Source organism: Leuciscus leuciscus (assembly GCF_965113295.1).
Source record: "Leuciscus leuciscus genome assembly, chromosome: 9".
In the NCBI taxonomy this organism is placed as follows: Eukaryota; Metazoa; Chordata; class Actinopteri; order Cypriniformes; family Leuciscidae; genus Leuciscus; species Leuciscus leuciscus.
Window position 1 is genome coordinate 12,206,438 of NC_138733.1, and position 16,302 is coordinate 12,222,739.

Here is a 16,302-nt window from a genome sequence, read left to right on the forward strand (position 1 = left end):
ATGGTGTCAGAATAAAAGAAAAACACTATGTCAGTGTATTGAAGGATTTGTGGAGGAACTCAGTGTTGATCAACTATCCAGCTCAGTCATGTGAAGACCGATTTTGCAGTTTAAAAAATAGCTCATTGGCTGGACATGATTCAATCAAGGACAGTGGTTTCATGTGATTGAAACAAGTAAATCCCAATAGAATCAACCATGTAGAACTAACTAGAATAAATGGTATTAATTTAACTTGAATGAATGGTTTTAGTTTAACTTAAATAAAGTTAAGCTTGCACTCACTCATTCATACTTTGCTTCGGAGCCGAGCGGGTGTGTACAATGTTCTCTCTATTCCAGTCATCCTTCGACAGAAGCTGATTCCTGATTGAAAAACAAAACACCGGTCATGAATTAGAAGTCTAAAACAAGAATTTTTAAAGAGAAAGTTTGTTGCCCAGCCCTATTTGTTTGAACCGTGGAAGGATCTGCTTTTTTAGGCCGATACATCTCATACTTTTTTCTTTAATTTTTTTGTCTGAACGGCCCATTCGTTTTGTTTTGTTTTGCTTAATTGACGGCGCTGGTCTTTGTGCTGGTGTAATGCATTGGTCAAAAAAAGTCAGCATAGGAATTTTTTTTTTTCTGACAGACCAGCTTATTAAACGCATAGATCAGCAGCCCATTGGTTCTGGGCTGGCCAATCTTTAAACACCCCCCCCCCCCCCTTTGGGCTCTTGAGCGTGCAGTGTCAGTGTGCATCTGTCAAAATAGTCAGAAAGATGGAGAAGAAACGCAAGGAATATGCAGAGAAAAAGCGTGGAAAAAAAGAAACAGACCCTTCAAGCAGATGCTGTAAAATGTCAAAATAACCAATGTTTCTGCAGCAGCGGGACCTTCATCAGCTCCAGTGGCTGATGATGATAGTGGTGGTGGTGGTGTTGCAGCACCAGCAAGCATAGTGAGGAGGATAAGGAGAGGGATGAGAAAGTGTAGACCCTACGGGCAGAACTACTTTAAAAACACTTAGGCTATGTCATGAGTGTAGGAACCCATTACCCACTTACGCATTATTTCCTCATCTGCATTGTGGACGAATACACTTAGGCTATGTCATGAGTGTAGGAACCCATTACCCACTTACGCATTATTTCCTCATCTGCATAGTGGACGAATACCGCATTTAACTATACTTGTTATGAGGCGCATTTGTAAACATGTTTTCCGCCAAAATAAAGATCACATGTTTATCTCTTTCAAGTATAGAAAATGGGACAAAACAAATTATGAAAGTTTCCTTTATTTTTCAGTGCGCGTTTTGGCACTTGGTGTTTTAAGCCCCCAACGGCGCCTTCCAGGCAGCGAGGGGATGGGTAGGTTTAAGGTTGAGGGTAGGGTAAGCTGCCTCTAAGGAGCCATTGGGGGCTTAAAACAACATCGAGCACATGTTTTACAACATTTGGCTATAACTGTCATGGGATTATTATTATTATTATTATGTAGTGTAATGTAAAGACCACCCTTAATGTAAAGACCAGCATTGAGACGGACATTTGAACCTTCTTTGAACATTGGTATAGTTGGTTGCCATTCAAAAACATACTTGGTTACCTAACGTAACCTCGGTTCTCTCTAGAAGAGGGAACGAGTATTGCGTAAGTTGCTTACGCTATGGGTATAGTCATCTTTTCTCGAGATATGAAGCCAAAAAATTATCCTTAATTTTATATTTGTCAATGCATTGCAGCAGCTAGCAGACCTAGAACGGGCTAACTAGCGCGTTCATAGGCTCCCCTTCGGCAACTGCAGCAGCCTACCACTGAGCCCTGCGTGACGTCGCGCCCTCACGCGTCACAGCCCGCCAGAATGGGGGTGGCTTAGCGTATAAAAGGACGGGCTCGGGGGCTGATTACCTGGTTTTCATCGACTGAAGCGAGATCAGCTCGTGGCGCGAGCACAGCAGGTTACGCAATACTCGTTCCCTCTTCTAGAGAGAACGGAGGTTACGTTAGGTAACCGAGTACGTTCTCTTACGAGAGGTTCTCTCGTATTGCGTAAGTTGCTTACACTACGGGAACCCCTTGTCAACGCCGTGCGCGCCAAGCATCCACCACATAAGTCCCAGGGGAACGCCCGGGGAACACAGATAAGTGGGAATAAGGCGGCCAAAAGAGTGGGCCAGCACATGTACATAAGCACACAGTAGGGGATACAGAGCGGCGCAGCCGGTCCGTACTGAAAGGATATCAACCCTTATAGTGCAGCTCAACCAGGAGAGCTAAATCACGTGCGTGAGAGTAGCCTGCACACGAACAATCTGGGCAGAACATACACACGACTTAGACTGACAAAAGTCTAGCCTGCAAGGCAGGAACCTCCAGGGTATAAAACCTAACAAATGTAGAGGGGGAGGCCCAGCCTGCCACCATACAAATGTCATGAATAGAAATCCCGCTGGACCAAGCCCACGATGAGGCCATGCCTCTGGTGGAATGAGCCCTGATGCCCAGAGGGTACTGCAGGTCTTTAGACGCATAAGCTGCCGCGATAGCGTCCACTTACCCCTTGGTGCGCCCACCAAACGAAACAAAGAGCTGCTCCGAGCGCCTGAAGGCGCCGGAGCGCGTGACGTAAAGCCTCAACGCCCTGACAGGGCAGAGGAGATTATCATTGACCTCGCTACTGGAACCCGGTAGGGCCGATAACGAAATGACCTGCGCTCTGAAGGGAGTGCCAATCACCTTGGGGACATAACCATGTCTCGGTTTGAGAATGACTTTAGAGTCATTAGGTCCGAACTCGAGACATGTGGCGTTAACAGATAACGCGTGTAAGTCACCCACACGTTTGACTGATGACAGAGCTATCAGAAAAACGGTTTTGAGCGAAAGGTATTTCAGATCCACGGTCTGCAAGGGTTCAAAGGGATGCGCTTTCAGGGCCTCCAGGACCAAGGAAAGATCCCAAATAGGAACCGACGGGGGCCGCGGGGGATTCATCCTCCTGGCTCCTCTAAGGAAGCGGATGATGAGCTCGTTCCTTCCTATTGACTGGCCGCGCGTTGACTCTGCGAACGCCGCAATAGCCGCCACATATACTTTGAGCATGGATGGGGACCTGCCCATGTCCAGCAGCTCTTGAAGGAAGCAAAGCACCCATGAGACACCACAAGTTTGTGGGTCCAGACTTTTGGCGGCACACCATTTAGTAAACACAGACCATTTAGACACGTAGAGCCTTCTCGTGGAGGGAGCTCTAGACTGCGTGATCGTGTTCACAACCCCTTCTGGCAAGGCAACGGATATCCGTTGGTTATCCATACATGCAGAGACCAGCGCTCTGGATGAGGATGCCAAATCGAGCCGCCGGCTTGATAGAGGAGATCCCTTCTCACCGGAATCGGCCATGGGGCTAAGTCTGACAGCCGCATCAGCTCTGGGAACCAAATTTGGTTCTCCCATCGTGGGGCTATGAGGAGCACCGAGTGGCGCGCTTCCCTGATTCTCCTGATTACCTGTGGTAACAGTGAAATCGGAGGGAAAGCGTACAGTGGGTAGCTGGGCCAAGCTTGGGCCAGTGTGTCCTCGTTCTTCGAAAAGAACCTTGGGCAATGAGCGTTGTCTTTTGACGCAAATAGGTCGACTTTCGCTTTGCCGAAAAGGCGCCACAGCAGCTGGACTGTCTGAGGATGCAGGGACCATTCTCCCGAGGGAACGTTGTCCCTGGACAGTCTGTCTGAGTCGTCGTTCAGGTGGCCGGGCACGTGCGCTGCTCTCAGCGAGCGCAGAGAGTGCTGGGCCCAAACGAGGAGGCGTTCTGCCAGAGCATAGAGATTTCTGGATCTGACACCGCCCTGGCGGTTCACGTAAGCCACCACTGACGTTGTCCGTGCGGACCAGTACATGGTGGCCCCGCAAGTATGGGAGGAAGAGCTTCAGTGCATTCTCGACCGCTATCATCTCCAGACAGTTTATGTGAAGGCGTTTCTCTCGGTCTGACCACTGGCCAAAGACCGGTCTGCCCTCGAAGAGAGCGCCCCAACCTAGGTTGAGGCGTCTGTCGAGATAACCTTCCGGTACGAGACAGCTACCATTGTCACTCCCCGCTGGTACCATTCGGCCGCTGTCCAGGGCTCCAGAGCCGAGACATAGCTCTGAGTCACTCTGATACGCAGACGCCCAGGCTCGGTGAGGTACACGAGCGTTCAGCCAGCGTTGTAGCGGGCGCATACGCAGTAAGCCTAGCTGGAGCACCGCCGCAGCTGAAGCCATACAACCTAGCATCCTCTGAAATGTTTTCAGAGGGACAATGCTGCCTTTCTGGAAAGACGCGGCCAGGTGTCGAACACGGCGCGTGCGCTGTGTCGACAAGCGGGCCGTCATAGCCACTGAGTCCAGCTCTATTCCCAGAAAAGAGACTGTCTGACTGGGCAGTAATGAGCTCTTGGTCCAGTTGACCGTGAGACCTAGGTTTTCCAGATGGCTGAGAAGCATCGTTCTGTGAGATATCAGTTATATCTCTGACTGTGCCAGAATCAACCAATCGTCCAAATAGTTCAGAATTCGCATACCCTGATTTCTCGGGGGAGCGAGAGCCGCGTCCATGCACTTCGTAAATGTACGGGGTGCTAAAGACAGGCCAAACGGGAGGACGGTGTATTGATATACCTGACCGTCGAAGGCGAATCTCAAGAATGGCCTGTGACGGGGTATTATCTGAATCTGAAAGTATGCGTCTTTCAGATCGAGAGAAATAAACCAGTCCCTCGGGCGAATTTGCGCGAGGATTTGTCTGGTCGTGAGCATTTTGAACTGTCGCCTCATGAGAGCTTTGTTCAAATATCTCAGATCTAAGATAGGTCTGAGAGCTCCATCCTTCTTGGGCACGAGGAAATAACGGCTGTAAAAGCCTGTCTCGCTCAGGGAAGGAGGAACCGGTTCTATGGCCCCTTTGCACAGCAGCTTTGCTATTTCTGCGCGAAGTAGGTGTGCTACGTCCAGACTCACTCTCGTCTCGGTCCGTGCTAGAAAGCGCGTAGGGTGGCGGGCGAACTGCAGCGAATAGCCCTGCTTTACTGTATTCAGCACCCATTCTGACACCCCTGGAATCGCTTCCCATGCTTCTGTATGCACAGCTAGGGGTAGAATAGCCTCTTGGTTCCGATCGCCGCACTGCGTGGGCTCGTGAACCAGAATCTGAGGTATCGGCGCGGTGAGCGCGCTCTCGATGCTTGAATACAGCGGCTCGCTGAAAGCGACGGCTGGCCGGTTTACACGTAATGTCTCGGTCGCCTTGGACGGGGGACATTTCGTGGCGAGAAACCCGGGAAGCATGTGCGGCGCCGGGGATGATGTGTTTATCAGTAAGTGTGAGCGCTCGTGAGCGGGCACAGGACTTACATTTACAACATAGCCAGTGTGTGGCGGCTTTATGGGTGTTGTCCCCTGGGATGACTGTGTAACAGAGCAGGCAGTGAGTAGGTGTGGGCACTGTATCGTGGGCACATTTCCAACATCTGACACTTGAGCGGCGTGTGCCAGCTTTATGAGAGTGGGCTCTGTGAGAGTGAGTGACACAGGGGAAACCATGCTTGTGTGTAGGGGTGAACACTGGGAAGTGGGCACATTTTCTACACTCAAAACACCATTGGCATGAGCCGGATAACCAGACATTACACTCTTTCTGAGATTTCTCTGGGTCGCCGTGAAAACGGCGTTTGGGTGCAGGCGAGCGGGTTACACAACAGGCTCGTTGGCTGCAAGATACACACCTGCAGTCGCCTTGTTTAAGGGAACTGACAGAGCGGAACGTTTTGATGGCGGTCCGGCTGCGGCGGGACTCAACCGTCTTTTCCTCCTTGACATTGCTAGGAGGACATTGCAGGCTCAGGTTTCAGCACAATCTTGTGCCAGGGTCCCCGTGAGGGAGGCGGCCTGTGACGGCTTGAAGAGCGCCGCTGCGAAGGCGGAGGCTGGGATGAGCGCTGAGTAGAGCTTCACGCAGGAGGCTGAGCTTGAGAGCGGCCTGCAGCTGAGCTCGAGCGTTGAGGCAGGAAGAGCTTCATGGTAGGGGAGAGCGGGGCGTTCAGAAACACGGCGCGCTCAGCTTCCCTCATGTCCGTAAGTGTCAACCAGAGGTGCCTCTCCGTGATGGTGAGCGAGGCCATGCATCTCCCAATAGCCTGGGCTGCGGACTTAGTAGCACGATGGGAAAGGTCCGTCGCGCTCCTTAAGTCCGTGATGACAGTCTGGTCCGAGCCTCCTCTCTCAGTCTGGTTCGTCCCACTCACGGAGGAGATCGGTTTGGAGGATCCGAAGAAGTAGGCGAAGGCGAAGAAGTTCCGCATCCACGTTGGCCCGAGTCCGGCCGGACTCCTGAAGCGAAGAGGCGGGGCCTGAACGGTTAGATCCAGACCACTCTTCACTATCCGAAGCCAGGAGGGAACAGCTGTCACCGATGGCGTCTCCGTCCGCTTCATCCCCTGAGACGGCGGCAGTGAGGGCGGTGGCCGGCAACTGCGCGTCCGGGAGGGAGAGCGGAGAAGGAGATAGCGAGGCTCGAGGGGAAGGTTCCGGCGAGCACTTCACGACTATATCGGGCTCCGATGGTCTCTGGGAGCGGCGCTTCTTCTTGCGCGGCCCAGCAGAAACGAGCGGAGTTACAGCTTCGGTGTTGAACAAGTCAAGTCGAGCCCGCAGGGTCGACATTGTCAGTTCTTCGCAATGGACGATCAAATCTTTTAGATCAAAGACGTGTGTCGCAGCGGCGAACACACGCAGCAGAAGCAAAAAGGATATTGTTGCCGGATAGCGAAGGCAGGCACGGATGGCTGAAGGCAGCGAGAAATGACCGGCTTCCTCAGGCACTGTCCTCTGTTTGCCAGTCGCTTGTTTCGATGGCGGCGGCTTCTCTCAAAGATCCAGCGATGCGTAGGGCTTCGCTGAAGAGATGAAAATCAGGTAAGCAGCCCCCGAGCCCGTCCTTTTATACGCTAAGCCACCCCCATTCTGGCGGGCTGTGACGCGTGAGGGCGTGACGTCACGCAGGGCTCAGTGGTAGGCTGCTGCAGTTGCCGCAGGGCAGCCTATGAACGCGCTAGTTAGCCCGTTCTAGGTCTGCTAGGTGCTGCAATGCGTTGACAATAAATACAAAATTAAGGATAATTTTTGGGCTTCATATCTCGAGAAAAGATGACTTTACCCGTAGCGTAAGCAACTTACGCAATACGAGAGAACCTCTTGTAAGAGAACCTTCATTTCTTTTCGGCTGAAGAAAGAAAGACATGGATATCTTGGATGACATCGGGGTGAGTAAATTATCAGCATTTTTATTTATTTTTTTGAAAGTGAACTAATCCTTAAAGTGGTCGCTCTATACTCATAACAAAAGGTGTAATTCTTTTAATAGTCGCAAGATGCAACGTGCTAAGTCAGTGATAGTCGGAATTCGGAAGGTCTCCTTAATGACGTGCTCCATGCTACATTCATTAGTGCCGTCGGTTTGATCTGTCCTGGAAGAGATTTGCGGAAACACCAGACTACACATTAATCTACTACGAGTAATGATTTCAGAATAATGCAGAATAATTCAAATATAGCATTTTATTTGTGAGGTAAAAATGTATCATGCCAATTATACAAATAAATGATTATTAGCCAATTCAGAAATAATAAATACATGACATCACTTGCTCAAATATTACTCCAAGTGTAATAAATGCATTCCTGACAGAGACACGCTGTGGTGTGTGAGTGTGGAAAACACTGACACAGCACTGCATGGGCGTTTTCTTGGTTACAGATTCCCAAAGACTGCTCTGCCACTTACCCTTAAATACCCAGACCAGAACAACAAAATAATTGTTTTGGGTCAATTCATGAACCCCAGGGGGTAACACCTGGTTTCGGGGGATAGGGGAGAATTATCAGATATCTTGAAGAGACATCACCCAAAGAGGAGAACAGGATTCTCCTAAGTTTTCAATCTTTCTCATAATACCAATGACTGCAATGTCACACTGAGACATTTAATGCGTGGAGACATGCATGCCCCTGAACCCCCCTAGATGGGCCAAGGTCCACCCACCACAGTGGTATGACCACTTGAGTGACAGGTGGATTGCCACTGCAGTCACTACTAGCCATTTGTCTGCTGCCTGTTAGCAGTCACGTCACCTCAGCTAATTCCAGCCTCTGAACTTTGCATATCTGCCGTGTTTGTGCTTTTTTTCAGGATTATTTCATATAACGCATTATACTTTCGCCCACGCCTTTGGATTCCGTCGTTTGTCGAGTATCGAGAGAACAACCAGTGGTGTTTTTCAGTTGTTTTCCTCTGTGAACATGAACTCATAGATGTCTGACAATTTCATTGCTTTTTAAAAACTCCTATAGATATAGAGGCTACACTCGTTCTGCAATACCGGTTTACACCTTACTAAAATATCTGTACAATGACTATGGGCTTAAGTCCTTTCAGATTCTAAAAGATAAATTCTCTCTCCCAGGATGTTTTTGTTTTGTTTTTGTATTTAAGATTGAGATCTGCACTGAAAGCTTATGGTGTACCCTGGTCGACTAAAATATCTCATCATCCCATGATAAATTATATAGATTCCAGTATGGCTTCTAGAGGTATTGTGAGTATAATTTATAAATCACTTGTGGTACGTCAATACTCAAGCTTTCTGACTGAGGACTTCTGGGAGAGAGAACTTAACACTGTGATTGATTGGGACACTGACTGGGGGATTTGTTTTGCTACCTCAAAAAATCCGGATCACCAAATGATTTACTATAAGTTAATTTATAAGGCATATGCCACTCCTTGTTTACTATATAAAATGAAAAGAAAGTGTGACCCTTTCTGTCACCTGTGTAGCAGTGTAAGTCCAGGTACATATATGCATAATATATATAAAAAAATGCACTGTATCATTTGAAAACGTCTGGGGATACTTGCGTAACTCATGTTCTCTGAATAGGGAACGAGACGCTGCGTAGCGATGACGTAATGGGAACGCCCTTGGGTGGTGATGATTGTCTGAACCTGTATAGAATCACGCCAATTTATTGGCTGAGGATGTGGGCGCCTCCTCAGCGGCGCTATGTCACTCACTCTTATACAGTGAACACGCCATCTGCTCCTCAGATTTTCCACCAAAGAAGCAGCTCCTTCGGCAGCGAGAGGAGCTTGGCAGCGAACGCAGCGTCTCGTTCCCTATTTAGAGAACATGGGTTACGTAAGTAACCTGAGATGTTCTCTTTCATAGGTTCACTCAACGCTGCGTGAACGATATACCACAAACGCCAAGCTAAGTGCTGCCGGATCTGGTCTTGAGCCAGACCAAACTTCAGACCAAACCAGTTCATACGGAAAGAACCTGGGAACCAGGGGCCACATCTAAATCCAAGTTATAAAACCTGATAAAAGTGTGCGGAGAGGACCAACCTGCCGCCACACAAATATCTTCTAAAGGAACTCCCTTAAAAAGAGCCTGGGAAGACGTGATCCTCCTAGTAGAGTCAAGTCAAGTCAAGTTTATTTGTATAGCGCTCTTCACAATACAGATTGTATCAAAGCAGCTTCACAGTATTAAATTAAAATAATACAACAAAGTTTGTTTCAAGAGGAATTTATTGATTAAATTAAACATCTCCAAAATATCCCCAACTGAGCAAGCCAAAGGCAACAGTGGCAAGGAACCGAAAAACTCCTTCAAGTGACCTAATGGTGTCCTAAAACTCCATCAGGTGACCTAATGGAGAAAAAAAAACCTTGGGAGAACCCAGGCTCAGTCGGGGGCCAGTTCTCCTCTGGCATTTATGAGCTAGAGGCCGGATTGTAGTTTGAACTGTAGGATTATATGAATGCCTGGCTGAAGAGATGCGACTTTAATCTAGTTTTAAACTGGGAGAGCGAGTCTGAGCAACAAACAGTATCAGGAAGACTATTCCAGAGTTTTGGAGCCAAATGTGAAAATGCTCTCCCTCCTTTGGTGGTTCTGGATATCCTAGGTATGACCAAAAGCCTTGAATTTAGTGATCTTAAAGAGCGCGATGGATTATAGGGCGATAGAAGATCCGTTAAATAGACTGGAGCTAAGCCGTTTAGGGCTTTATAAGTCAGTAGCAATACCTTATAATTAATACGGAGCTTTATAGGTAACCAATGCAGTGATGATAAAATCGGTGTTATATGATCATATTTTCTTGATCTCGTAAGAACTCTAGCGGCGGCATTTTGGACTAACTGTAGCTTGTTTATTGAGGATGCAGGACAACCAGCTAATAAAGCATTACAGTAATCCAGTCTCGAGGTCATGAATGCATGAACTAACTTTTCTGCATCAGAAACTGATAGCATATTACGTAGCTTAGCAATGTTTCTAAGGTGGAAAAAGGCTGTTTTTGTAACATATGAAATATAATTTTCAAAAGACAGGTTGCAATCGAGTATAACACCCAGGTCTTTTACTGTAGAGCAGGGGTCTCCAACACGTCGCTCGCGAGCTACCAGTAGCTCGTGGCCTGATTGGAGGTAGCTCGCCAAGAGGCCGTTCACATATCGCGTCTTTTGCGCTCAAGTTCGTTAAAATGTAGGCGCGCGGGAAGCGCACTCATAATTGAAGCGACGCGCTCATTTTTTCCAGGCGCAGCGAGATGAAAAAAATCTCAACTTTTCAGAATGCCACAAACGCACCGCGGTCATATGACAAGAACCAACCAATCAGCTTCACCCTCTCCGTAACAACATTGAAAGCTCCGTCAACAGGGAGGATGCGGGTGCACCCAAACACTACAGGTGTTTTTCTCTTCTCCGTAAATGAATCTTGTAGCAGAGCTACAGCAAGCGTTTCTCGGTGGTGGAAATCCATTAGCTACTAAAACTTCTTTGTCATTGTGGAGAGCGCAGTGCTTGGTTGCATAGTAACGAAAGACGCCACGGGCAAATCGGACCGAATCTTACTATTAATAATAAAAGATAAGCTAATCATGTGCATTGTAAATGTCAGTAATTTATCTTTTTTGACTTTTGATTTAAAGGCTGAAATATGTGAGGTTTATCTTTTTATAAAACCTTTTTTTTTTTTTTGTCAAAACTTTATTTGAACTTGTAGTAGATAACATGTTGCAAGAAGACACTTTTAAAATCTGGCTATCATTTTTAATGTTATTATTTTAATGTTTATGTAAACAAAAAGTGCATATTGATGCTAATTTCATTTGTTATTTGCTGGTTTTCGACATAAAACTTGGTGAATTGATGTCATTGTGTAGTATTAGTACTTTTTGAACAGGATTCTGTGATAACTGTGATCATTTTTGTCACTGTATAACCATGAAACTATAATTGTGTTTTTACAGTATAATATGCAAAGTACAATTTTCTATTAAAAAAAATCTCTTATTCTGTTCTTTTCTCTGACATTTAAGGGTGACATATATAGGCCTACAAAAACTATTTTAGGTCTAAAACAGTTTGGATAGTTGTTAATATGAGAGTTATGAGACATTATTTAAGAGATTTAAGTATTGTATTACATGAGTAGCTCTCGTCCACTTTCATTTTTAAAAAGTAGCTCTCAAATGAAAAAAGGTTGGAGACCCCTGCTGTAGAGGATAAAGTAACAGGACATCCTATGATGTTAAAGTTGTATTGTGCGAGGTTTTGTGGGCGTTTTTTTGAACCGATAAGTATTACCTCTGTCTTGTCTGGATTTAATAAAAGAAAATTACGCGTCATCCAATCTTTTATATCTTTAACACACTCTGTCAATTTGGAAAATTTAGCGTTTTCATCCGGCCGTGATGAAATATATATTTGAGTGTCATCAGCATAACAATGGAAACTAATTCCATGTTTCCTTATAATATTTCCAAGTGGCATCATATATATTGAAAATAACAGAGGGCCTAACACAGATCCCTGCGGCACTCCATAGTTTACTGGAGTTATGGTCGATTTTTCCCCATTTAAATAGACAAAATGGTAGCGGTCAGATAGGTATGATTTGAACCAGCTTAGTGCTTGTCCTTGAACACCAGTATAATTTTGTAGTCGATCTAAGAGTAATGTGTGATCTATAGTATCGAACGCAGCACTAAGATCAAGTAAAACTAGTATTGAGATACAGCCTTGGTCAGAAGCTAAAAGTAAATCATTTGTGATTTTAACGAGCGCAGTTTCAGTGCTATGATGTGGTCTGAATCCAGACTGAAACTTTTCATAGATATCATTTTGTTGCAAGAAAGAGCCCAGTTGAGCGGACACCACTTTTTCTAATATTTTAGACATAAATGGAAGATTTGAAATGGGTCTATAATTTGCTAGATTATTATGATCTAATTGTGGTTTCTTAATGAGAGGTTTTATAACTGCCAGTTTAAATGTTCTTGGAACATGACCTAAAGATAAAGACGAGTTAATAATATTGAGGAGAGGCTCTTCCACTACAGGTAACACTTCTTTCAGTAGTTTAGTTGGTATAGGATCTAATAAACATGTTGTTGTTTTAGATGTAGTGATAAGTTTATTTAACTCTTTTTGTTCTGTAGTTGTAAAGCACTGTAATTGTTCTTGCGGGGGTGATAATTGAAGCTGAATTATAAGGCGCAATTGAAGATTGAACGTTTACAATTGTGGTTCTGATGCTTTCTATTTTCTCAGTGAAGAAGTTCATGAAATCATTACTACTGAACTATAACGGGATATTTTGTTCGGGTGACGTCTGTTTATTTATTAGTCTAGCCACGGTGTTAAATAAAAACCTTGGATTGTTTTGGTTGTTTTCTATTAGTTTGCGGAGGTGCTCAGCCCTGGCCGCTTTTAGGGCCTTTTTATAACGTGACATACTGTCTTTCCATGCGATTCTAAAGACCTCTAAATTAGTTTGTTTCCATTTACGCTCTAAAATACGGGTTTCTCTCTTTAAAACATGCGTAGTATTATTGTACCATGGTGCTTTATTTTTCTCTCTGACCTTTTTTAATTTAATAGGTGCAACTACATCCAATGTTCTAGAGAGAATGGTGCTCATAGTGCTAGTTAGTTCTTCTAGTTCATCTGTTTGTTTGGGTTCAGGCAGCAGCTGAGACAGATTAGATAAGCAATTTGAGAAATGATCTATGGTGGATGGGAGGATTGTTCTGCCTGGTTGATAACGCGACGCCGCATGACATATTACAGCAGTACGTAATATGCAAGTTACCATGTAGTGATCAGTGACATCATCACTTTGTGGAATGATATCTATATCGGTTGGATCAGTTCCATGTGATATAATTAAATCGAGTGTATGATTAAGACGATGTGTTGGTCCGGTGACGTTTTGCTTGACCCCAAATGAATTTAATAAATCTGTAAACGCAGCTCCTAACGCATCATTTGGATTATCTACGTGTATGTTAAAATCTCCAACAATTAATGCTTTATCGACATTGACTAATAAGGTCTGAGAGAAAATCTGCAAACTCTTTTAGGAAATCAGCGTAAGGCCCTGGCGGTCTATATACGGTAGCCAAGGCTAGAGATAATAGGGATGTTTTTCTAACATCTAAGAGCGTAACATTTAGTACAAGTACTTCAAATGAAATAAACTTATAACCCGTTTTCTGAGTAACATTGAGAATATCTCTATAAATGGTTGCAACACCGCCGCCACGACCAATCAGACGGGGCTCATGCTTATAACAGTATCCAGGAGGAGTAGACTCATTAATACCGAAATAATAATTTGGTTTAAGCCAGGTTTCAGTAAGGCAAAGTACATCGAAGCTATTATCTGTGACTATTTCATTTACAATAACTGCCTTAGGTGTAAGTGATCTAATGTTTAGAAGACCTAGCTTTAGAAATAGTTTTTGTTTACTATTAGCAACATTTTCTGTTTTAATAACAATTAGATTTTTCCTAGATCCTGCAGTAGATTTATTATTTGATCTCACTAAACGAGGAATAGACACGGTTTCTGGTCTACCAAGGGGGACCTTCTAGAGTGAGCTTTAATGCCCAGAGGTGAAGGAAGCTTCCGCACCTCATAAGCCAAAAAAATTGCGTCTCTCACCCAGTGAGAGATCCTGTGCTTGGCGGCCGGCCCCAAAGCATACAAACAACTGAGACGACTTGCGCCACTGGCCAGAGCGGTCCACATATGCCTTTAAAGCCCGAACAGGGCAAAGCAAATGATGCTTCTCCTCCTCAGTAGAGGAAAAAGGAGGGGGACAGAAAGAGTGAAGCATGACCAGAGAGTGAAGCATGACATGGACAAAACTTTGGGGACATAACCAGGTCTGGGTCGTAGAAATGCCTTTACAAGACCTGGGGCAAACTCCATGCATGGCTCACTCACAGAAAGAGCCTGCAGATCTCCAACGCGCTTGAGAGAGGCCAATGCTAACAAAAGTGCCACCTTGAGAGTCAGAATCCAATCCGAAGCTGACTCCAAGGGATCAAAGGGAGGCTCTAATAGCCCCTCCAAAACAACAATACATCCCAGGTGGGGACACTAATAGGACGTGCAGGCCTCAAGCATCTAACTCCACGCATAAACGAAGAGAACAGACAGTGTCTACCAAGGGGGACCTCGTCTGACTCCCGATGGGCGGTGACAGCCGCAACAAACTCTCAAGGTAGTAGCAGCTGCTCCAGCCACAAACTTATCCTGCAGGAATTCCAGCACTGAACTGACCTGGCAGCTGACTGGGTCCACTGCACGAGCTGAACACCAAGACTCAAAGACCTTCTACTTTGAAAAATACAGCCGTCTAGTAGAAGGTGCACAAGCGTTATCAATGGTCTCCCGAACATTAGCGAGAAGACCAGACGCCACTGTCGCTAGCAGACCAAGAAGGGCGGATGCCCCCGAGTTTCATCCACTACAGGAATGGGCTCATATGAAGGAGACCCAAAGGCAGCACAGGAGAGGCTGCTGCCATGAGCCCCAGCAGCCTGCGACATACGCCCACCGCAACATGATGGCCAAGCCTGAAACAGGCCAAGCATGCATGGAGACTGGAATCTCGAGCAGGGGCCAGATGGGCCTGCATCAAGAGATAATTGAGTTTGACACCCAGGAAAGTGGTCTCCTGAGGTGTTAAGACACTCTTCTGTGCATTCAACCTGAGACCAAGAGACCTGAGGTGGTGGAGAAGGACGTCCCTTTCGTTTCCTTTGTTAATAATTCATCACACAGAACTTTATTATATTAAATATTAATCAAAAATGATTCACACCTTCACAAAATCCAAATATTCAGTGTAAGAGTAAATAAAATGACATAACATTAGTTATAGTAACTTTATTTTATTCACAGCTTATTTAGAGTTTAGACCTCGACAACCCAACTGCATTTACCGCAAACAGTCTAAACTAAAAGATTGTTTTGGTAATTGTTCTACACATTGTCATATAGATAACCTGAAAATACAGTAGTTTGTTAAAGGGCATGTTGCAGGTTAGAGTACCCAGTAAGCCAATGTATAGAAAAATAATGTACGAACTAGATTTAAATATAAACATATACTTATAAAACGCTATTTAGGCTTCTGGAGTCGTTTTTTGTGAGAAAATTTTACTTCCGCATTTGAAAACTGCCGAACCGGAAGTGACGTAACACGAGGGAGAGCGGTCAAAGTAAACAATAGGAAAGCAATGGATTGCAATGACAGCTCGGAAGCTGAGGAAATTGTAGCCTAAATGTTTACTCGTATGATATATGTAATTCATGTAATTGATATATATATATGATGATATCATATAATTATGAGCCTGATATGAAGCCAAGTGAGCAGGACAGGCCAGGGTTAGACAGAACAACGGTGAGTTGTGGTGTGAGGAGAACAGGGCGAGAGAACAGTGTTAGCTTATAGCTTATAGAAGTATTCACGTTAGCCGTGATATGTATAACACTATGCTCAGATTACAGTACTGTACAGATTATTATCATCATGTATCAGGCAATAGCAAAGCTAGTATTTAAATTAATTATAGAACATAATATATTATATTTATAATAATAATAATAATAAGAGTCGGCTGCAGACTAATAACAAACACATAAATGCATTACATTACAAGTTTATGTAGGATATGTTAATGAATTAAATTAAGACAAGGCACATTTTGTAAAACAGATGTACAATAAGTGATCTCTGACGGATCCGTGAGCATCATGTTTCCCGCTGGCGGCCGAACCACGTGCTGACGGCCGACCGTCACCGGGCGACCCGATGAAGGAGACGGAACAGTGTGCACATATCGCCGGGATTATAATCATCCGGTCTATAGTGAATGCTACACACACACTACCGCGTTATTCAA

At 45.2% G+C, this 16,302-nt stretch overlaps 1 protein-coding gene across 1 annotated transcript in view; it reads left to right on the top strand.

Annotated features, from left to right (window-relative positions):
• LOC309507059 (uncharacterized protein) overlaps positions 1 to 16,302 on the top strand; it is a 275,228-nt gene that overhangs the window by 108,483 nt on the left and 150,443 nt on the right. The window lies entirely within an intron of this gene.